This window comes from Cupressus sempervirens, chromosome 9, assembly GCF_028749045.1.
Source record: "Cupressus sempervirens isolate cs-2001-9-10 chromosome 9, ASM2874904v1, whole genome shotgun sequence".
Lineage (NCBI taxonomy): Eukaryota > Viridiplantae > Streptophyta > Pinopsida > Cupressales > Cupressaceae > Cupressus > Cupressus sempervirens.
Window position 1 is genome coordinate 443,457,872 of NC_143126.1, and position 21,510 is coordinate 443,479,381.

At 33.7% G+C, this 21,510-nt stretch overlaps 1 long non-coding RNA gene across 1 annotated transcript; it reads right to left on the reverse strand.

Moving 5' to 3' along the window:
* Nucleotides 1-765: 765 nt before the first annotated feature.
* Nucleotides 766-15,609, reverse strand: LOC149539211 (uncharacterized). The gene is made up of 5 exons (XR_016356193.1): nucleotides 15,377-15,609; nucleotides 5,406-5,826; nucleotides 5,107-5,187; nucleotides 1,028-1,648; nucleotides 766-936 (listed from the first exon to the last, which is right to left on the reverse strand). It is a non-coding gene; the product is annotated as an uncharacterized LOC149539211 (long non-coding RNA).
* Nucleotides 15,610-21,510: the final 5,901 nt, after the last annotated feature.

Sequence of the window (21,510 nt, forward strand, 5' to 3'; positions counted from 1 at the left end):
ATGGTAGCAAAAATAGGCTTCAAACTAAAAAACCCCACATTCAAATCTTCAAAGAGAAACCTTAGTACACATTTTCACAATATTCATACAAATTGTGATTACTAAGGATTATGCCTTGAAAATCTATGGAATTCAAACAAACTATAAGTTTATCAAAGAGACATGACAATAGTATAAGTGTAGGATTACCCCTAAACAATATGACAATAGTATAAGTGTACGGTCCCAACTTTCTCCCTTGTTATAAAGATAATGAACAAGAAAATCCAAAAAAAGTTTTAAATGGCTTCTAACATCTAAAACAATAATATTTAGTCCTCAAATTTCGAATTACAATTTGTACTTCAAGTCTTCAAATTTTGAATTACACCAACAATACTTCAAGTCTTTAAATTTGGAATTACAAAAAGAGTTTTCAAGTCTTTAAATTTGGAATTACAAAAAGAGTTCTTTTGAGCCTTTAAAATCTGAATTAAACCTTCCATTACAAACCTAAATTACTTAAATGGATCACTCAAAACCTATAGTCTAAAAACATATAAAATTTGTCATGAAACAAAATAATACATTTCATCCTAGGATAAATATTGAATGCAAAAAAAGGTTTTAACTTATTTTCACTTTGCCTTACCAAATTAAGAAAGCACAAACATTGATGACGATAGCCTCCTTAAAAAATTGTATTCTACATTAAAGTAAAAGCTTAAATTATTGGAGCTTTACCAATGAAAACTACTCTAACATTATTCAAAGATTTATAAATCATTTCAAATTTAAAAGTATGTGCCATTGGGATTATAAAAATGAGTCCACATGTATTGACTCTAGAAATGTAGGTATATTCCTCGAAGCAAAAAGTAACATTTGTTGCGAGTGATGACATTTGCTTCAATGTCAATATGATTAGTTTGTTGCAATCAACACCATGTCGCACATCTGCTTTGACATCAAAGACATGAATCAATTTACCAAATGTTTGTCATTTCAATAATTTGTTATTAAGAAGTAAAGGTCACAATCAATCTACCTTGGAACTTGTGTCGCCTGACTTGTTATCATTTGTGATTGCACCTTGACGCTTGGTTTTAGTGTATCTAAAAATTGTAGCACACAAGCACACACTTATAGCTCTGAGACACTTGGCGTCAACCTTCAATGTTACTAAAATAGTGCTCACATTTCAACACCAATTAATTTCCTTGCAATTGATTTCGCTCCATGTCCTGGTACTTTGATGGAACTCCAATTCCTTTTGTTGATTAGTGTCACTGCACTTGCTCTGACTCTTCAATATCAACTAGTACTGTAAAAATACATAATTAACTCAAATAAATCTTATCAACGTGTGCACTAAACTGAAGAATGCACATAATAGTTTCCCATGGTGACATTGCATGACGTGTATCCTTTCAAATAATGATTTGGTGTTTTCATCAAACACATTCAACATGATTATGCTCATCTCAAAACCTCTCGTTGTTCTAAGCAATAAGATAACTGCTCAAAACACATCTTTCTATGCACATCCACGTCTCCATTTCAATCAACTTATAAGTCATCCTCCGAGAAGAGTTGCATGAGCAAACAAAAACACTTTTAACTGTGGCTAAAGATGTCATCTCCTTCCAACTAAGAGGGCCTGCATAGCCTTTGGTTGACAAACAAAACATCACTGCACAAAATCACAATGAACAATATTGTTCCAAAAAACCTAATCTAATTTACTCACAAGTGAACATCAATTAGCAATTACTAACAAAACTTTTGATGTTCTGACATGAATGGACAACCAAAATAATGAAACCCTATTTAAAAGAGGGAGAACACATTAACATGCTTGTTATGGACAAATATAAAATTCTTACATCCAAAATCATTAACATGTCTTAGAAATCATTAATACATGTAAAAAGAACCACATATCTTGTTCATAAGTAACTAAAACGTGATATTTTCTTGTTAATATAACCCAAAAAACCCATCATGTTTAGGCAATGTTGGAGATTACAAATCTCTTATGGGACATGAAATAACTTGAATAAGCTCAAATTCAAAATTCAACACATATTTTGTTCAGTGGCATGCAACCTTGAGAATGGTTGACATATACGCAAACATATATTCACACAAAACACTAACATATTTTATACTCCCTTCATGCCAGGAGATAGTTGTATCACATAAAAGTTTAGATTGATCAAGAAAAAATGAGAAGCATGAATGAAGATTATCCAAGTTTTGGCTATGTAAGGATGTTTAAATTAATGTATAAAGGTCAACAAGGAAAATTTCGTGATTTTTACTTATCCTTGTGTTGTTGAAGCTAATGAAGGTTGCTCAAACTAACAAACATTCATGATCTTCCTTTGTTTTATAGTTTGTGATAATGAGCCCACAATGATTTTTGCCCACAAGCTCCATGTGGACTTCACAATATATTTTAGATTGTAGTAGGGAAAGTAGTATGTAAAGTTCAGGCGTTCAATGATAATTGTCCCATGTGGTGGGCATTCATAATATTTGTTGAGAATGTAGTAGGGAAAGTTTCTACTAATCTGATAGATATATAAATCTTTAGATTAAAATTTATAAGACATTAATCTTAAAAAATCCACATAGGCAACCTCAAATAAAATCCTGTGAAGTTTAGGACATTAGAAATACAATATGAAGTTCATATGTGTTTGGGTATCAAAATGATTTTAGCTATTCCATATTCTCTTCTTTCTAAAAAATTACTTCCAAATACTAGAGAAACTTGTGGATAAATCCAAACCACCACTTCAATACTTTAGTTAAAATTATGGTATCATCCAAAGTATCCATTTAAATATATCAACTTGATGAATATGTACTCATGCTAAAGAGTTTTTTTAATACATTTTTATATGCATTATATCATCTATTTTCCTAGATGATAATTTTATTATCCCTACAAGGTTTCATGTTTCCTATTAGGTGTCTCACAAACTTGGCTAAAAGTTTTTTTAAATGATGTGATGAATCTCTTGAACCAAGGGATTGATAATTCCCAAAATTTTGTCAATCATGTCAGCTTTGATGTTTAAAATAACCTATAAAACAAACTCAAGAGTCCAAATGAAATTGATTCAACCCTCATACCAATCTTAGTATTTATTATCATTTATAATTTTATTGATAATTTTGAGATGATGTAGAGAAGTTGTGTTTCTAACATTGTCAATGCAAAAGCTATAAATCCTTAAACAAAAATTTACCAATACTTTTACAATCAAGAGAACTCCCACCATCACCATAACGTGCCTAAGGTGACAAGTTACTTGTTTTTCCACCTTAATTGTGCACATTTGAATATCTTCTATCCTTGTTAACCTAACCCAAAGCCATATAACCTTGTAACATATTTATAAACATTGTGGATAACATTTGGCCTAAAGTTGCCATTCATACTCTTGGATAACATATCAAGACATCTAGTCTTTTGAATAATGTCATCGTTTTATTAACTTATTGTTTAGTTCAAAGTATACCAAGAGAAGATTTTCAGAATATATACACATCTTGCTTAATAAGGCTTGCCCACTAAACACTCAACAGACCCCTCACATGGGGCCCTAAAATCAATACTTTGAATACCAAATAGGGAGCACTTGTGTTGAGGTAATACCATATAAATTGAGGAAAATTAAAAATCACTTGCCTAATCATCCAATAGAAAGCTTTAAATAAATATTGCAAACATACATGTGCACAAGCACATGAAACTTTAAAAATTTCATGTTTGCAACATTATATAAATGTTAGCTTGACTTCAAAAGAATTTCAAGCTTAGTCTACACTCATTTTTACTCTCTAATGGCAAACGAGGTATTCTTGTAAGATTACTCCATTCCTAATATTAACTTACAAAGCATCACTTTTAATGCCACTATTGAAGGGTGGAATTCGCAAGTACCATTTATTTCACTAACCATGCTCAATTACCCTCAATAGAGGACAATAAACTTACCTATGTTTCTTAAAAACCTATAAGAAAGTGTGCTAAATAGGCAAATCATGTAGCTATTATTGTACTGAATTTTTTTTTGCAAAAGAAAGTCCACTCATAACAATGTAAATAGACAACATAAACTTGTTGTCAAGTATCAAATGTGACATAATGCATCACATCTACTAGCTTGAAATAATGTAGTATTCCCTAACTACTTTCGTGTATGTAACTATCATTTATAACAAGTATATATATCATCCCCCCTTGCATGTTTGGCGAAGAGTATTAGAATACTATTGCATGCATGGCATCTTTTAGACATTAAACTTAAGCTTGCCTTACCACATCTAAATATCAAGGGTAACATGATTTTCTATATTTCTTCTCTATACAAAAGGTCGACATACAACATAGTGAATGTTATACTACATACCATATACCACAGGATATGATATGCTACATACTACATATCATAGTAAGTGTTCTCGCTATACGAGTGTTAACTTCTTGCATCATTTAAAACAATACAACCATCCACCTTATAAAACCATTGTCCGCCTATTCAACTTCTACGCTAATCAATTTTAGTGCAACCCTTTCTATTATAGATGCCTTTTTGCATCTCGACTCTTATGGTATTGCATCCACCTAATGTCTAAAAAATGCAGCAATAGCCATACTTGTCATATAAATATTCCATCCTTGCACGTAAGGTCAACTACATGAATCATGTGCTTTGTCATGTGCCTTTTCTTCCATGTCATGTTTATTGATTGTCTAAGATACACTACCTAAAAATAAATAAATAATCAATGTTGTAATCTACACTCTTGAGGCCTATCGAAGAATTTTCGACATATTATTTGATTTGTTGAGCATGTTTTAAGCCACATAATTGAAGCCAATGATAAGAGCATTCACATAAAATAGAGTTGCAATAATTATGAAGCGTGTCTCTGAACTTTAACAATATATCCTAAAACTAAACAATTTGCATAAATGGGTTTATAACACAGCCCACTTCTAAATTAAAGAATATAAAAGAGCAGAAACCTAATTTGCGTAACATACAAAATAAACTAAAATGAGTCCAAAACTTTCATAGTGAATTGAGAATAACATAAGAAAAATACCTGTATGATAAAAGGCGTCACTGCTACACTTTATTAGTTTGTAGAACCTCCCTTGAAATTCTTGGAGTCCCATCTCAGACTCTATAAAATTACAATAAAATGTTAAATTACTTCTCTTTGATTTTAAAATACATTGTATTCCAAACAAAGATTAATAAGTAAAAACAAATTAGTTATAAGTAGACAGGTTTTATAAGTTTTAAAAATCTGGTAAAGATGTATAGCACTCACATTAAATTAGAAAAACTAATACATACAGTAGTGCATTGAAAAGGAATCTGAGGAAGATCCAAACAAACCTGGTAAATAATATCTCTTTGAGAAAATTCTATTGCTCAGATCTGACTTGTACACAACCTTCACTTATATCACATTTGATGCAAGCTGAAAGGCCTTGCCGATGCAATCCTAGCATGTATTTACCATACATACATAAATATAGTCCAGATCCCAAATATAACACTTTCAATCCCTTGGCTTCTGTCCATTTAGCCAGCTAGATGTTTTTATAATTTTGGAAGAAAACACCCCATTAACACCCTGTATATCCTTAGCCTTTCTCTTCTAGTTTCACCTTATCCACATTACCAAAAGTTTCTTTCATTGCAAATATAGAACCCGGATCAAATGTTTCACCAGATTTCTTTTTAACAATCGACATCCTCTTCCCTTGAACAAACACAAATTCCACCAATAGTACTCTAGACAATCTTGGCTGTCCTGCATAAGAGCACACAAATATTCAAAATCTTCGTTTATACATTATGCTTGAATTAGTTGCAATTGTCTATGTCTGAAATAATGGAAGGACCCAACAAATCCACCAAAGATAACTATTAAGAATTTAAGATATCTCTTCACAAATTGGGATCTGCATACAAAACCATTAAGAGCCTAAGGCTATTTCCTATTGAGAAATATACATCAGAACCACACGATGGAGAAGAAAAACAAGTCAAATTAGTGAAAAGCAAAACAGCAGTTCAATGTCAAAATTGCAAACCACATCCCACAAAAAATGATTAGAATCATTACTTTACTCAAAACATCACTGATAGCTGATCTCAACATATTACTTGCCTAGAAAAGTCGAATATTGAATTTAACCTTGACATATCTTCGAAACGGATTTCCTGAAGTGCATTGAAAATGTGTAGTTTTATGTGCATTAAAACTACAAAATCGTGACAGGATGTTAAAAATCTTTAAAACATGGAACATGAAACTTTGTGTTTCTTGCACATAAAAATATCAAATAAAAAGCATACTGCCAAAATAAAAAAATTAAAGCAAAGTAGTGACATTTCCTTTTTTATGTACAGGTGTCCTCATAAAAGGTTTTAGAGTCTTACTGAATCACAGTAATATTTTCTACAGAAAACAGGTGTGTTAGCTTTGGAAGCAAATGTATGGTGATCTTTTTAAAATATATAGCACAAAATTTGCATGCACTAACTTTGAGGTTTTGAGTTAACGAGACAACATTTCTGCCAATTGCTCCACATTCTTCTCAATTACGCCTGTTAGGAATATTATGGTAGTCACCACTATGATACCCAGAAATTAAAGCATACTACTAAAATTAAAAATTAAAGCAAAGTAGTGACATTTCCTTTTTTATGTACAGGTGTCCTCATAAAAGGTTTTAGAGTCTTACTGAATCACAGTAATATTTTCTACTGAAAACAGATGTGTTAGCTTTGGAAGCAAATGTATGGTGATCTTTTTAAAATATGAAGCACAAAATTTGCATGCACTAGCTTTGAGGTTTTGAGTTAATGAGACAACATTTCTGCCAATTGCTCCACATTCTTCTCAATTACACCTGTAAGGAATATTATGGTAGTCACCGCTATGATACCCAGAAATTTCAGGTTGTTGAATAGCAGTGACAACACACTAATAACAACAAAATAATCCAGGCCCAGTATTCCCTTATCACCTTAAGCAAAACTTTAGCGAACACTTGTCAGATGTTGTATATTACAAAAATTGGCCCAAAACTTAACCCAGACCTATCATGCAGCTTATTAAGCTGCCATGTCCCAAGACTAGTTTAACAATGCATCAAAGACCACTCCTCACAGGTGTTCAATGCTAACATATCCAGATTGAGTAGGAAAAAAAAAATTCTGCTAATTGCTTCACATTCTTCTCAATTACGCCTGTTAGGAATATTATGGTAGTCACCGCTATGATACCCAGAAATTAAAGCATACTGCTAAAATAAAAAATTAAAGCAAAGTAGTGACATTTCCTTTTTTATGTACAGGTGTTCTCATAAAGGTTTTAGAGTCTTACTGAATCACAGTAATATTTTCTACTGAAAACAGATGTGTTAGCTTTGGAAGCAAATGTATGGTGATCTTTTTAAAATATAAAGCAAAAAATTTGCATGCACTACCTTTGAGGTTTTGAGTTAATGACACAACATTTCTGCCAATTGCTCCACATTCTTCTCAATTATGCCTGTAAGGAATATTATGGTAGTCACTGCTATGATACCCAGAAATTTCAGGTTGTTGAATAGCAGTGACAACACACTAATAACAACAAAATAATCCAGGCCCAGTATTCCCTTATCACCTTGAGCAAAACTTTGGCGAACACGTGTCAGATGTATATTACAAAAATTGACCCAAAACTTAACCCAGACCTATCATGCAGCTTATTAAGCTGCCATGTCCCAAGACTAGTTTAAAAATGCATCAAAGACCACTCCTGACCTGTTCAATGCTAACATATCCAGATTGAGTAGGAAAAAAAATTGAAGGTTCTAAGAATTGAGGTATAGTGATAATCCATGCTAGCAGAAATGAGAAAAAAGTAAAGATGGCAACACAATAGAAGAAAAAATTCAAAAAACTTATGTATATATGTGTGTCTACATGTGCAAGCTCGCACACACACAATCTCTTAAAAAATTATAAATAGAGGGAGGGAGGGGACTGGGAGAAATAGAGAGTATTGTTTTATGAAATCTTTAAATGTTATTAATTTTTTTAATTTAATATGTTTCTTATATTTTATCTCTTAACTTAAATTCTTTCTTCCAGTATAATATTTTTCTTACCAGTTTATAAGGTTATGGTAAAATTTTCAAAGCATAAAGGTAGTTCTTGGAAGCCTCCTCAAGAGGGGTCTTCATGTGAAAAATTGATGGAGCGACTAAAGGCAACAAAGGTTCTGCAGGAGCCAATATGATGGTGAAATCCCCAAATCCCTTGATTATATTAGTTGTTTTCTTTTTTTGGAAGCGAAATCGAAAATGAATCAGAAGCTTAAGCAGTTTTAGACAGACTGAAGATGGCTAGCTCTCTACGTTGCAGCTCTTCAAAAGGGCAGAAAGATTTCCCAAATTATCATGCAGAGATGTACACAAATCTTTAGAAGATTTGAAAATGAGTCATGAGTAGGATCCTTAAAGAGAATCTTCTTATAGGTGGTGGTTTTAAGAAATTAAATACTAAAACATAAAAACCGAAAGAGTGATAATGTTGCCAACAACCCCCTGCATGTGAATAGTGCAGAGGAGCAGTATATCAAAGATTTATTAGAAGCCAAAATGCTCATGCAGACTAGTCCCTCCAAACTATCTAATAGCTTACCCTCTTCTTTAAGCTTAATATTTCTCCACTCATCCATTGCAGTTATTATTGAGAGCTGCTGCTTGAGGATGCTTTGGCTAACTCCCTCATAACGATACACGATGGCATGCCCCGTGTTCGGACAATATGTGACAATGGAATTAGTTTGAAAGCAAGGGTTGGGAATTCCCAACCTGCTTTTTGTCATTTTTGTTGAAGTTTTGGTAACCAGATTTATTTTATTTAGCTGAAGCTATTATAAGAGTTCTTAAGCCTTTTTCAGATTTATATATAAAGGTTATATAAATACAAATATGTCCAATCAATACATATATTATTTGTCATTAAATCATTATACTATGAGACCTTGTTAGTTTTTTATCCAGACTTGATAGACTGCAGATTATGGGCCCACCCACTTGATGTGTAAGTTCCAACCTGACAGATGTGAAGGTGCTGCCGACCAGTACTCTGAGACAGATAATGCAATATTCAAATTGTGTTTGATTGCATTTGCATATTTGAATGTTATTTATATCTGAATGAATAGGGACGACATGACTCAGTCACATATATTCAAGATACGATATTAATGGAGGCATCCTGTAGAGGACGTGGATCCCTATTGGCACACAGTGTCTCTTAACAAACACAGATTGGTGGATAAGTAAATCAATCACGATTAATACCAAAACATGTCTGGTCAACACAGAATATCATCATGGCATGTAGTACATCTGATGTACTCCCAATCACAAGCAGGTAAAGGCTTGCCTTTAGAACATGTCTGGTGCAAATACCACATACCTCGTCACCTCTAACATGACAATCACGTGCAACACGTTCGATCATCGTATGAGCCTCAAGCCGAGTACTAACCTGCATGATCGCCTAGAAGACATTTGATATTCGATGGACATGACAGTTATATGAATGCGAATATATATATATAAAACCTTTGTTTATCATATGATTATATATATATGTATGTATGTATGTATGTATGTATGTAAATGACTAAAGCTATAAAAAATTAACATTCCCTCTTAGCTATGAAGGATAAACACAAGGATAAATATTACTTCAATGTAATATTACAAATAACAATTTTAAGAATATCCCATTTGATGTCTCAAAGGATTTCCACCATTTGTTTCGATATCACAATATTGGTCTCCTAGAATATCAACATTCGATATTAACCAAATACTCAAAAGGTTTTGGTATCACATCTAATATTTATGAGTATTGGTCTCCTAAAATATTGACAAATGGTATTCACAAAATTCTCTAAAGTTTTGATATCACATCTGATATCATGAGTATTGGCCTCCCAAAATATCAACAAATGATATTCACCAAATACTCTTTTGAGTAATGGTGTTCCAAAATGTTAAGATGTTCACCAAGTACTGTGAGTAATGGTTTTCCAGAACATCAATAATATTCACCGTATATTCAAAACTTAATTATAAGGTATGTGCACACACATTCTCATAATTCTTACCATATAGACATCCACATGCAAGTAAAATCTATCATGATCTACATAGACATCGTAAGATATCCATCATAATAGAGAATTAAGTTATTATAAGATTGTCACCTTTCAATAACTTCCACAAAATACAAGTGACATCATTTGAAAGTCATCACTTCCTCATGATGTACACAGGGGGTAGGACCATTAAAATCACATAGTCATGAGATATGATCATGAATTACAGTCCTCTTGACTGCTACAATTTATTAATCACTGGAGAATCCATCTAAACATGGTTTACTTCCTCCGAATCAATATGTTTGAGATCATCAAAGGTTGATTGAATAATATCATCTATTTGTTTCTTATCTTCCAAGGTTACCTCTAATGAAATGCCAGTCTCCCTTTGAATCTCAATCTACCTCTTCCTGCAATAACATTCTCAGAAGATCAAGATACATAACACTTTAATAGTATGTATAAACAAATAAATGTAAATTTAAGGTTAGATATATATGTCAATATATATTACAATAAGTTGGTATTCTAAGACTCTTATATTAGAAATTGTTATCAAGCCAAATTCAAAAAACATTTCAGATTGATTTTGCAATTTCATGAAGATGATAGAGAACTCCCTCTTAATCCAATGTTTTACATGTATTAGGGATATCTGAAGTTCTTTAAAATGGACATCTTTCTAAATTTATATCTAGATTGCTGACTTTGTCAAAGGATGCTTGATGTTTCAGTCTATCAAGGCATTGAAATGCTGGGTGACCAAAGTTGTCACATCTAAAGCACTATATTTTAGGGTAATATTTTGGTTTCCTTTTCCCTTTGAATTTAAATTTCTTCCTTTTATCAACTTGGGTTGTGAGAACCTGACTATCACCTCCAGTAGAAGTATCATCTTGAGATGTTAACATGCACTCCTTTTGTATGCAGTCAGCCTTTAGTCAAGAAAGTTTAGGAAGCTTGGATCAAGCACATACTCGTCTTATAGTTTTCCATGATGGTGGCAGTCCCTTTCAAGCAATCATGGCTAATTCTTTGTCATCATAGATGTGACCAATTGTAAAAAGTTGGTTCCTTGGTTATGTTATCCTCATGAAACATGAAGTGACAAATTCTCCTTTGTCCATCTTAATATTGGAAAGATTGTCTATCGGGGTTAGAATTCTAGTGGTATTGTTTATCTCAGACATTTCTTGAGATAATAGGAAATAGATGATCCTTAACACCGTCCACAATCAATTTCATGGCTCTAGTGTTATCCTTCTCCCATTTATTCAATTCATCACTTCCCTCTAATGGTTGGTCAGATTCTTCAATAAATTGCTTTAGGTCATTCTCTTTTTAGGATTAACTTCATTCATAATTTCCACCCAACGTAATTTAAGTCATCATCAAGTCTATCCTCTACCTTCATATCGCTTACCATTTTTATAGATAAGGAATTCAAGAATATTTGAAAGCGTTGGATGAATAAATCTGATCATGAGCATCTCTTAAATTCGCTTTGATACCATGTAAAAGTTTTGGTGATCAGATTTATTTTAATTAACTAAAGTTATTATAAGAGTTCTTAAGCCTTTTGCATATTTATATATAAAGAGGTTATATATATACATATATGTCCAATCAATACAAATATTAATTGTGATTAAATCATTATACTATGAGACCTTGCTAGTATTTTATCCAGACTTGATAGCTGCAAATTAATGGGCCCACCCACTTGATGTGTAAGTTCCAACCTGATAAATGTGAGAGTTGCCAACCAGTACTAAAAGACAGATAAGGCGATATTCAAATGTGTTCGATTGAATTTGCAAATTTGAATGTTTGTTATTTATATCTAAATGAATAGGTGGACTCACGGATATTCAAGATGCACTATGAATGGAGGCATCCTTTAGAGGACGTGGATCCCCGTTGGCACACATAGTACCTCTTAACAAAGACGGATTGGTTAAATCAATTAATACCAAAGCAAGACTGGTCAACGCAACATATCATCATGGCATGTGGTATGTCCAATGTACTCCCAATCACAAGCAGGTAAAAGCTTGCCTTTATAACATGCATAATGTAGACACAATATACCTCGTCAACTCTGACCAATCATGTGCAATGCACTTGATCATAGTATGAGCCTTAGGACGAGTACTAACTTGCATGATCACCTAGAAGACATTTGATATTTGATGGACATGACAATTATATGAATGTGAATATATATATAGATATATATAGATATATAAAGATATATATGAACTTTGATTTATAATATTTATCATATGATTATATATATATATATATATATATATATATATATATATATATATCAAAAAGTTGATCTTTATGTTTTACATCTTATGTTTTATTCAACTAAAGCTATTAAACATTAACAATTTTGCTCTTGAAGCATGGGAAGATAAAGTGCTAAGCATCTCTAAACATGTAAAATGAAGAGGACTTAAGTTGGTCCAAATCCCCTTCCAGTAAAGCAAATTGAGAAAGACACCTACAATAAACTTTTAATATTCCAAAATTAACATTAGCTTCCTTTGAGAAAGAAATTCTAGGAAAGGAAGGTCCAGCAAATCAAGGATACCAAAGAACTAGAGCTTCCATGATTGATACCCTTGTGGGGAATTAGGAGCTTGTGTTTCTTATTTAGTTATCTTGGTATGGATTATGAGAAGAACCATACATGTTCATGAGGTTTTCTAAGCTCTGAGCTCAATATCAAGATGCCAATGAGACAAGAAAGGCAGCTTTGTGCTTCCAACCAAACAAAGACAGTATCCTAGGATGACACATCACTTATTGTCCAAGGACAATGAACAGATAATTCTCATAACGGTATATTTCACCCTTTTTTGTGGCTAATCTTAATCCTTTTTTGTGGCTAATCTTAATCCCAAGGTTATCATATAGGATGTTTGCATAGATATAATGTACCTTTTCACAATTATCATCTATTTCCAAGTTCTATACCATCTGGGCCACCGCAAAGATCTCAAGGAGCCTAGTGTAAAGAAGATTAAAAAATGAACCATGGATATTCCTAGGCCTTCTTCCCTGTAAGTTGGTCGCTCTCTTATATGTTTTTCTTAGGGTTCCTATCCTCCACTATAGTACTAATTGGATGAATTATGTACAGCCAAATAGGTTTATTAGCTTTTAAGCTTGACTCTTTGTTTTTATAATAGTTCCATGCAATTTTAGCAAAAGGTATCAGTTTCAAGGATAGACAACAAAGACATGTATTTATAGGAGAGTTCCCTCATAATTATTTATATGAAATTATATATCATATTCCATAACCCGCGAAGAGTACTCTAAAATTTTGTAGACAACTGGGGTATAGAAGCACATCTCATATCTACATTAATAATAAACTATTGTTATGAATTATAATGTATAATATATGACTTGTGTTTATATAGATTAATTATTACTAATTAAAAATAATAAAATATTTACAATTATAAACATCGAAAACAGAAAGCCAAAAATATTTAAGATGCATTTAAAGATTCAAATATACAATATAATTATATATATGAGAGCATTCATTCAGTACAAATAACAACTACTTTATGCATTTTCAAAAATGCCATCGTTCCCTAATGTCACACAAATTTCCAGACAAGAGAAGTGCAGATTGGATCAGACAAGCTTGGAGGGCAATCCATAAAGCTAGGAGTGCACTTAAACTATCCCGAATTCACTCCTGACAGAGATTTGGGCAAATTAAGGTAACTTACAGCAATTCAAAAACGCTGAACAGAGATTAAACAGACACGCGAAAGAACAGACGTCAAAGAGAACTTCAGAATTGGAAAAGTGGTTATCACCACACAGAGATTCACAGCCCATTCAGACCATAATAAATACTTAACAGATTTATTTATTTTTTAAAAACCCGGGCAGTTTTTTGAAGGACATCGTAGCATCCCCATCTGTTCCATATTTGGGGTATATCCAAGAGAGGCCCCTTATTCTGCAGAGCATCCAAGGGACAATTGCCCTTGGTTGATGACATTGGAGGCAGCATCGGTGTCACATCCCCATATCCCAAAGATCTCTCTCCCAGAAGTGGTTGTCTTTTGAACTGGGGTAACACTGGTTAATAATTTCCTCTGAGGACTGTTGTTCATTGCAATTGTGTCAAACATGTGATGTTAGTCCGGCACTATTCTACCACACTGCTCTACTTAAAAAACTGCAAAAGGTATAACTAATTTGTAACTGAAATTAAGAAACAAATCATTTGTCATGTATGCATCAATTAAAAAAATTTAACTGATCCCGTGAAGGGTTTCAGGTTCTAAAATCATGGAGAGAAAGTTCACATGTAATGAAGAGACAACTGTTATTGTCTTAATTGAAATTTTATTGAAGAAAAAATCTAACTCTGTAACTTGTTCCTCTCAAACATTCGCCAGCAAAATGTTGAGCTACGCTGTATATTGCCCACATCAATTATAAGTTTTGATTTACACACTATCATTTCAAAGCATATATTTAGATCCCGCTAGCAGATGTCCCATAATCTTGCATATAAATTTTTCCTTTATAACATTACAATCTCCAAACAAAACATGGAGCCACATGTTTCCTAAAAACTGTCAGCTAATATTTTACCAATAGAAGTTCCTTTGAAATTCATGGCACCACCCATTTGTAAGGGGCTGTAGTATTTTCTCAGCATTCACAGAAAAAATTCAGTAGTACCCAGCCATGAGACCAAAACTTTATTCATTGCATTATCCAGACTCTTTCGCAAATTTCAAAACGAAGAGGGTTTAACAAATCCTGAGATTAATTTCAAACAAAGCAGCTAACAAAGCAAATTGCTCTATTTTTTTGTGGGCAGACCATTTTTCAATCTACTCCTATCTATAACTTGTCATGTCCAATATTAATCCTATCTGCCCTATTGTTCTCGTCTTTCGACTGTTCCAACTTTCTCCGGATCGCATTTACAGAAATTTCAGATAAATCACCGAGAAGAAAACAATTCTTCAAAAAAATTAAAGAGATTTTCCCAGGAAACCCTAGCTACATAGTAGAGCAACATACAACAGAAGAGAGAAGAAAATTTCATCAAAATAGACAGGAAGATTTTAAGAGGCCGTGATCAATTATAATCAATTCAAAAACGCATGCAGGGATTAATAGAAACCTGAAAGCGCCGCTGCCCTTGCTGTGATCTTCTTTCTCCGTCGGTCGAGAGGAGGGTTTCGATAACGAGATAACATTGGGAGATGGATGATTAACGGTCGCGATCTTCTCTTCTTGGGGTGCCTCCGATGTAAGCCACGTCTACAATAATTTTTCGCAAGAATCGAAGAATAACGGTGCCTAAATTTGATCCTCGCATGGATTACGCCAGGGCGTTTCTTATCGCACAATTCTCTTAAAATCAAACCAAAATTTTATTGTCTATGTGATTAAAAATAGACCGAAATTTAGGGTTATAAATGTTGGAGTAAATTTTTTTTCCTTCTTTTCTTCTTCGTATAAGGCTGGGTCTCATGGGCACCCGCTTGCTTAAAAATAGAGCGGATGTTGCTGAGCTTTTTTAGGAACATTTAAAGGCGAGCGGTCTCATGGCATTACATATAAATCTGTTTTAAAAAATTAGCGCCTAAATTGAAGGACATATTAAAAATATAAATTGTTGTTTTTAGAATTTTTGGCAGGATGATTTCAATTTGGAGGGAAAATGAAGGGTAGGTTCTTGCCAAGTGGCAAAATTCTTCCCTAAACAGTAGGGGCTATTTCCAGCGCCCCCCTTTTGCATCCACTCAACTAAAAAGTAGGGGCTCCTAGTTACTAGGAAAAGATTCCAAATTAAGCTTTAGCCCCCTCAAAATATTATCATGGGACCTCCAGCGCCTTAAATATAGAGCCCAAGCCCCCCCCCAATGGGACCCCAAGGTAAGTGATTGGTGATTGGTGAAAGTAGTAGATTGGAACAAGACCTCACTCACAATGGTTGTGTTGTAAATGAGTTTTTTACTATAAACAAGATTTTAAGTTACTAGTATTTTTATCAAAAGGAGGTGCAAAAGTTAAGTTGATAGTAAATAATATATAAGAAAATTTAAAGTACATTGTCACGATGAGTTTGCATTCTATGTTGAAGGCATTAAATTAAATAATATGCAATTGACACTTTCGAAGAGTGCACTAATAAAATTATGGAACTTAAATAAGATATCTCAGATGTTGAATTTCTTTTTTGAAAAATCAATAAATATTATATCAGTTGAAATTTGAATGTGAAATACAATTAATAGAATAACATGAGGAAGCCTAATTTACTTGATAAATGAAAAGTACAAATTAGGAAAATGTTATACTAAAATTGTTACAAATATTGTGTGAATCTTCAATTTGTCTATGTTGGTTCCAATGTGAACTATTGGAAGAATTTATTTTAACCTATACGTAACTTTTAGAAGAAGGAAATAGAATTAGGTGACATTGTGTCATATAAAACATGTTGAAGAAAAATCATAATAACTTGTGAAATATAGAAGTTGATGTTCATATATAGTTGATGTGGATGAAGACAATTTGAATGTAGATACATGATTATATAATTATGATGAATATGATGCTTTAATGGAGAGTTGAAGTAAACATGGCTCCTCATTTATTCGTCGAGCAATTGATGGATTTGTTTGCATAGGTGCATACCTGTCAAATGTGAAAATGGCTTGTATGCGCAAGGAAGAAAGCTCTTTGACTCTTGAAGTTGTTGTGAAAGTTAGACCTCGACAATCAATGTTGTCAATGTCAATTGTGGCATGTTGCAATGTAAGTCCTTGTGCTTTGTGTGTGGTCAATGCCCATACCATTTTAAGAGGAATTTGTCGATGAAGTCCATGACTCAATGGTGTCATTGGCACATCCTTTGGGTGATTTAGGTCTCATGGTGGGCTTGTGTAATTTCTGAAGTGGACAACAACAAAGAGTGGGAATTATGGTAGTTTCTTAGTGGCTACATAAACAATTTTTTGTACTTGTCCAAGTGCACCATTAACAAGGCCTACTTCTACCCACAAATTGGAGGCTAACATGACTTCTTGCCTAATACATGGAAGTATCTTTGACTCTAGTTATTCATCAGCCTCATCTGAAATTGTAGAACCTCTAGGTTGTTCTACAATGCAAAGGGCAACTGGCATTGTTGAAGATACTAACATTTGTTTATTATGTAATAATACCATTTCATTTGTGACAAATAAGTGTGTAGAATGGAGGAAAATGGATTGTTGTTCAGAAGTTAGTAAGGAGCTTGATCTTGTCATTAGAAGATTTCAGTCAACAATTGTTGGTTTTGCATTCCTTAAGATTGACAAAAGCAAACAAAAGCTTACTTGAGCATCGTCTCCCCCACTTTGGCGAAAAAGTTTATGCAAAGTAATAATTGTGTAAAAGTTGCGACATAGTGTCCCCCCATAAGATGTTGAGGCATACATTGGAATGTCTTTCACTGGTGATAATTGGCCCAAATCACAAAATAGAATCATTGAACGCCCTCCAAATGGGATATTGTTTTGCCATCGAAATGCTTCAAAAAATTGTCTGTCAAATTTTTCATTGGCTTTGGCCCAATGAAACTCATTTTATCAATTAGAATGTATTGAATGAAGTTCATAGCTTGTTGGAAAGATGTAAGTGATTGACCTTGCATTGGCAGCATTCTCTAATTGGAATTTGAAGTGTTGAATGAATTGTGGATGCTTGAATATTGAATGTTTCTACCCCTATTGGTGCAAGGAGAAGAAGTGGTGATGACACATTTGGTGTTGATATCATTACCGTGTTTTTGATGCATTTAATCAAGTGAGATTTTCTTGTTCACGTTGTCCCTTGAACAATCATTTTTAGTGGATATTGCAGCATGATTGCTTGTGCATGAGAAGCAACTATATCATTAGCCATGTTTTGCTCTAGTGATAGAGTGTATTCCATATTTTCATAAGTATCATGGGCTACATGAAATGTTTGTCGATTGGAGTCAATGAAGGAAGTCGCTAGAACTTCTTCAAAGATATTACTGTGAGATTCTCCCCAATCATGGCTGATATCAATGTTGTGTCGACCAAGCATGTTTAGTTCATCAATGTGAATAGGTTGTCCTAGTTGTAATCTAGAAAGGACCTATTATTCATCATGATTATCTTCTTCTATAAGGTGTGTCTCCATAACTGGACTTTCTGGAACATCTTCTTTTGTTGATATTGCATTTGATCTTTGTACATGCCATGGACTATACATGGTCTTAAAGCTTTCCCAATGTTGTATGATGTCTTCTTTTGTATTTCCTACATCTTGTTGAATGTTTCAAAAAGGGCAGTACAACATTAGTTATGTCCAATAGAATGTATAGAATGATGTGTCATTCCTTGCAGGGACTATGGTGAATCTTGGAGAAACTCAAACAATTTCCTTTTTTAGATCGTTGTTTCCTAAGACCATTTTTTAGTTGCCTCAAGAAGTGACATTGTTTCCAGGTGTGGAGGTCGAGACATGTATAGGTCAATATAACTTGGAGATATTGTTGTGGATGTGGGGGAAATGGAAATACAGTCCGCAATATTTTTATGTATAGAAAGGGGGGAAAATGTCCTGCTACAAATGGATAGGGACAATTTGAGTAGGAGGTGGGGTGTTTCTTGAGCTGCAATGCATCTTTCAACAAGTGAGTCAATCAACATTTTCCTATATACAATTGTTGTTGGTCTATCAGATGCACAATTGGTGGATATACGAGATAGCATTGAATGATATGTTTCAAATTTGTGTTATGATTTTGAGGCATACTTTGCTATATATTTGAGAACTGCATGTATTGATAAAACTGGTTGACAATCTACATTGGCTCTCCAAATGGACAGAATTGATGGGTTGTGTAGGTTGAGGTGGCCATCATTTTTGGTGGTACTATTTTTTGGGTGACCATTTTCTACAAAAGAGATGTTTGATTTGTCTTGTGTTAGCCAAGGGGCTTTGTATCGACAAACCATACTTGTTTGCTTCCTTCAAAGACAAGTTTGTGATGTGCATTTCGTATATCGTTGGACCTTATTAACTAGTTCAATGTAATCATCAAGAAGGTTTCTTGTCAAAATCTCCCTTGTTTGCAATAAGCAAGGATCATCTATTGGTGAACGATGAATTACTTGATTCCTACATTCAAAGGTCTATGGGTTCCACGTGGAGACATACTTATCAACATATTCAATTGCATATTCAACAAATTGTTGATTATTCCAATCCAATTTGTCAAAATTTGCTGCATTAGGAAGCCAAATGAACCCATTGATGGATATGTGTGGAATCTCTGTGTTGTCATTGATACCTATGGGAAAACAAATTTAGTATGTACTATATAAATGGATATAAATACATATTTGTAAAGGTAATTTTCTATTTACCTATACCAAAAGTCCCTTGCCCCTAGAAGTCCATATGTGATTAATTAGAAAATATTTGTTAATTGATTGACTCCTTATAGAAGCAACTAGTAACCTATTGGTTAGGTTGTTTTAATAGAGAAGCAATTAGAAACTTCTTAATTAGGTTGTTATCAAGAAGGAACTAGAAACTTCTTGGTTAGGTTGTCTTGATTAAGAAGCAACTAGAAACCTCTTTGTTAGGTAGTATAAAAGGGGGTCAAGGGAGGCATTTGTAGAACAAAATAGAAGAGAGAAACACAAGTTGTAGAAGCATTTGCGGTGATAGAAAATGGTCTTGCAATGTTAGCAAGAGCGCAGTGATAGTGTTGGGGATAGCAGTGGGGAATATCAACAAGAGAAATTAGGAGGTTGTCTGAATTCTGCCAGTGAGAGGCAAGGAATTTTGTATCTCTTGATTTGTTGAAGTTAATAAATTTCCCATCTACATAACTATTTTTCCCTTAGGGGTTCTTCTAGAGACGATTTGTCCAAAAATATTGTGTTCTTTGTGTTGTGAATTTCTTTTTTGTATTTTATTGGTGAAGTTGCAGTTGTGTTATTTTTTGTTATTAGTTATGAATTTATTTTCAATAGTTTAATAATCATTTACGATAGGAGTTTAATAATCAGTGACTGTAATAGTATTAATTTTCACATGGTATTAGAGTAGTGTTGAGGGTAGAAGAGTTTTGCCCTAGGAAAGAAATTAAGGGTTTATATAACCTAGTGTGATCTCTTCGAAATTATTATTGCTTTAATCCCTTGAGATGGCTTTAGTTGGTTTGGGAGATTAGGATAGATTCGATGGTGCCTCAAATTTCAATGTTTGGAAGGCCAAAATTTACTTATTGTTGGAAGAGAATGGTATCAAGGATTATACTACCAGTGTTTTAGTTGTATCAATGGATGCGACACAACTTGCAGTATATAAGAAGGATGATGTTAAGGCGAGGAGGATTATCCTTGATGGTGTGAAGGATCATATTGTTCCACATATTGTGGAGCTAGATACAATGAAGAAGATGTGGGATGCCATTTTGAATTTGTACTAGAATGCTACCACTAACAGGAAGATGATTCTCAGAGAGAAGCTGAAGAATACCCAAATGAACCAGGGAGAAGACATTACAAGTTACCTCACCAAGATTAGACTTGTCAAGGATGAGTTAGCAATTGTTGGGGATAGTCCCAGTGATGACGAGCTAGTAAGAAGAGCCCTAAATGGGTTCTCTAAGCAATGAAGTGTCTTTGTTCAAGTTGTCAGTGGATGAGATACCTTACCAAGTTGGGATTGACTATGGACTGATTTCACTTAGGAGGAGTTTAGACTAAGCACTGTCAATGGGGCCAACAAGAGTTAGAAAAGTGAGGTGAAATAGGAAAATGTTGCCCTAGAAGGGAAAGGGAAAGCAAAGAAGGGGTTTAGCAAAGGATTAACTTCAGCAAGTGCAGAAGAACTCTCCAATAGACTGGAAGATGAGTTTGCACTTATAGCTTGTATGGTGAGCTCAACCTCATAGAATATTTGGTATATAGATAGTGGGACATCATTTCATATGATAGGAGTTGTACTTCTCCAATTATAAGGAGGAGAGCACCAATATCCAAATTTCCATAAGAAACTTGCCCAAACTTAACCCAGTTGGGAAAAGGACTGTTTAGTTTCAGAGGGAGAATGGAAAGATAATTCCAGCTCATGATTGACGCAGTGCAAGGTAGGAGAAATCCCAAAAGGAGATGTCCTAGCCCCCAACAAATAACCACATAGTGGAAACAAAGGAATAATGCAAGATCTAATACCAAATTACAATAATTTACTCATAAAATAACTGTTACATGCAAT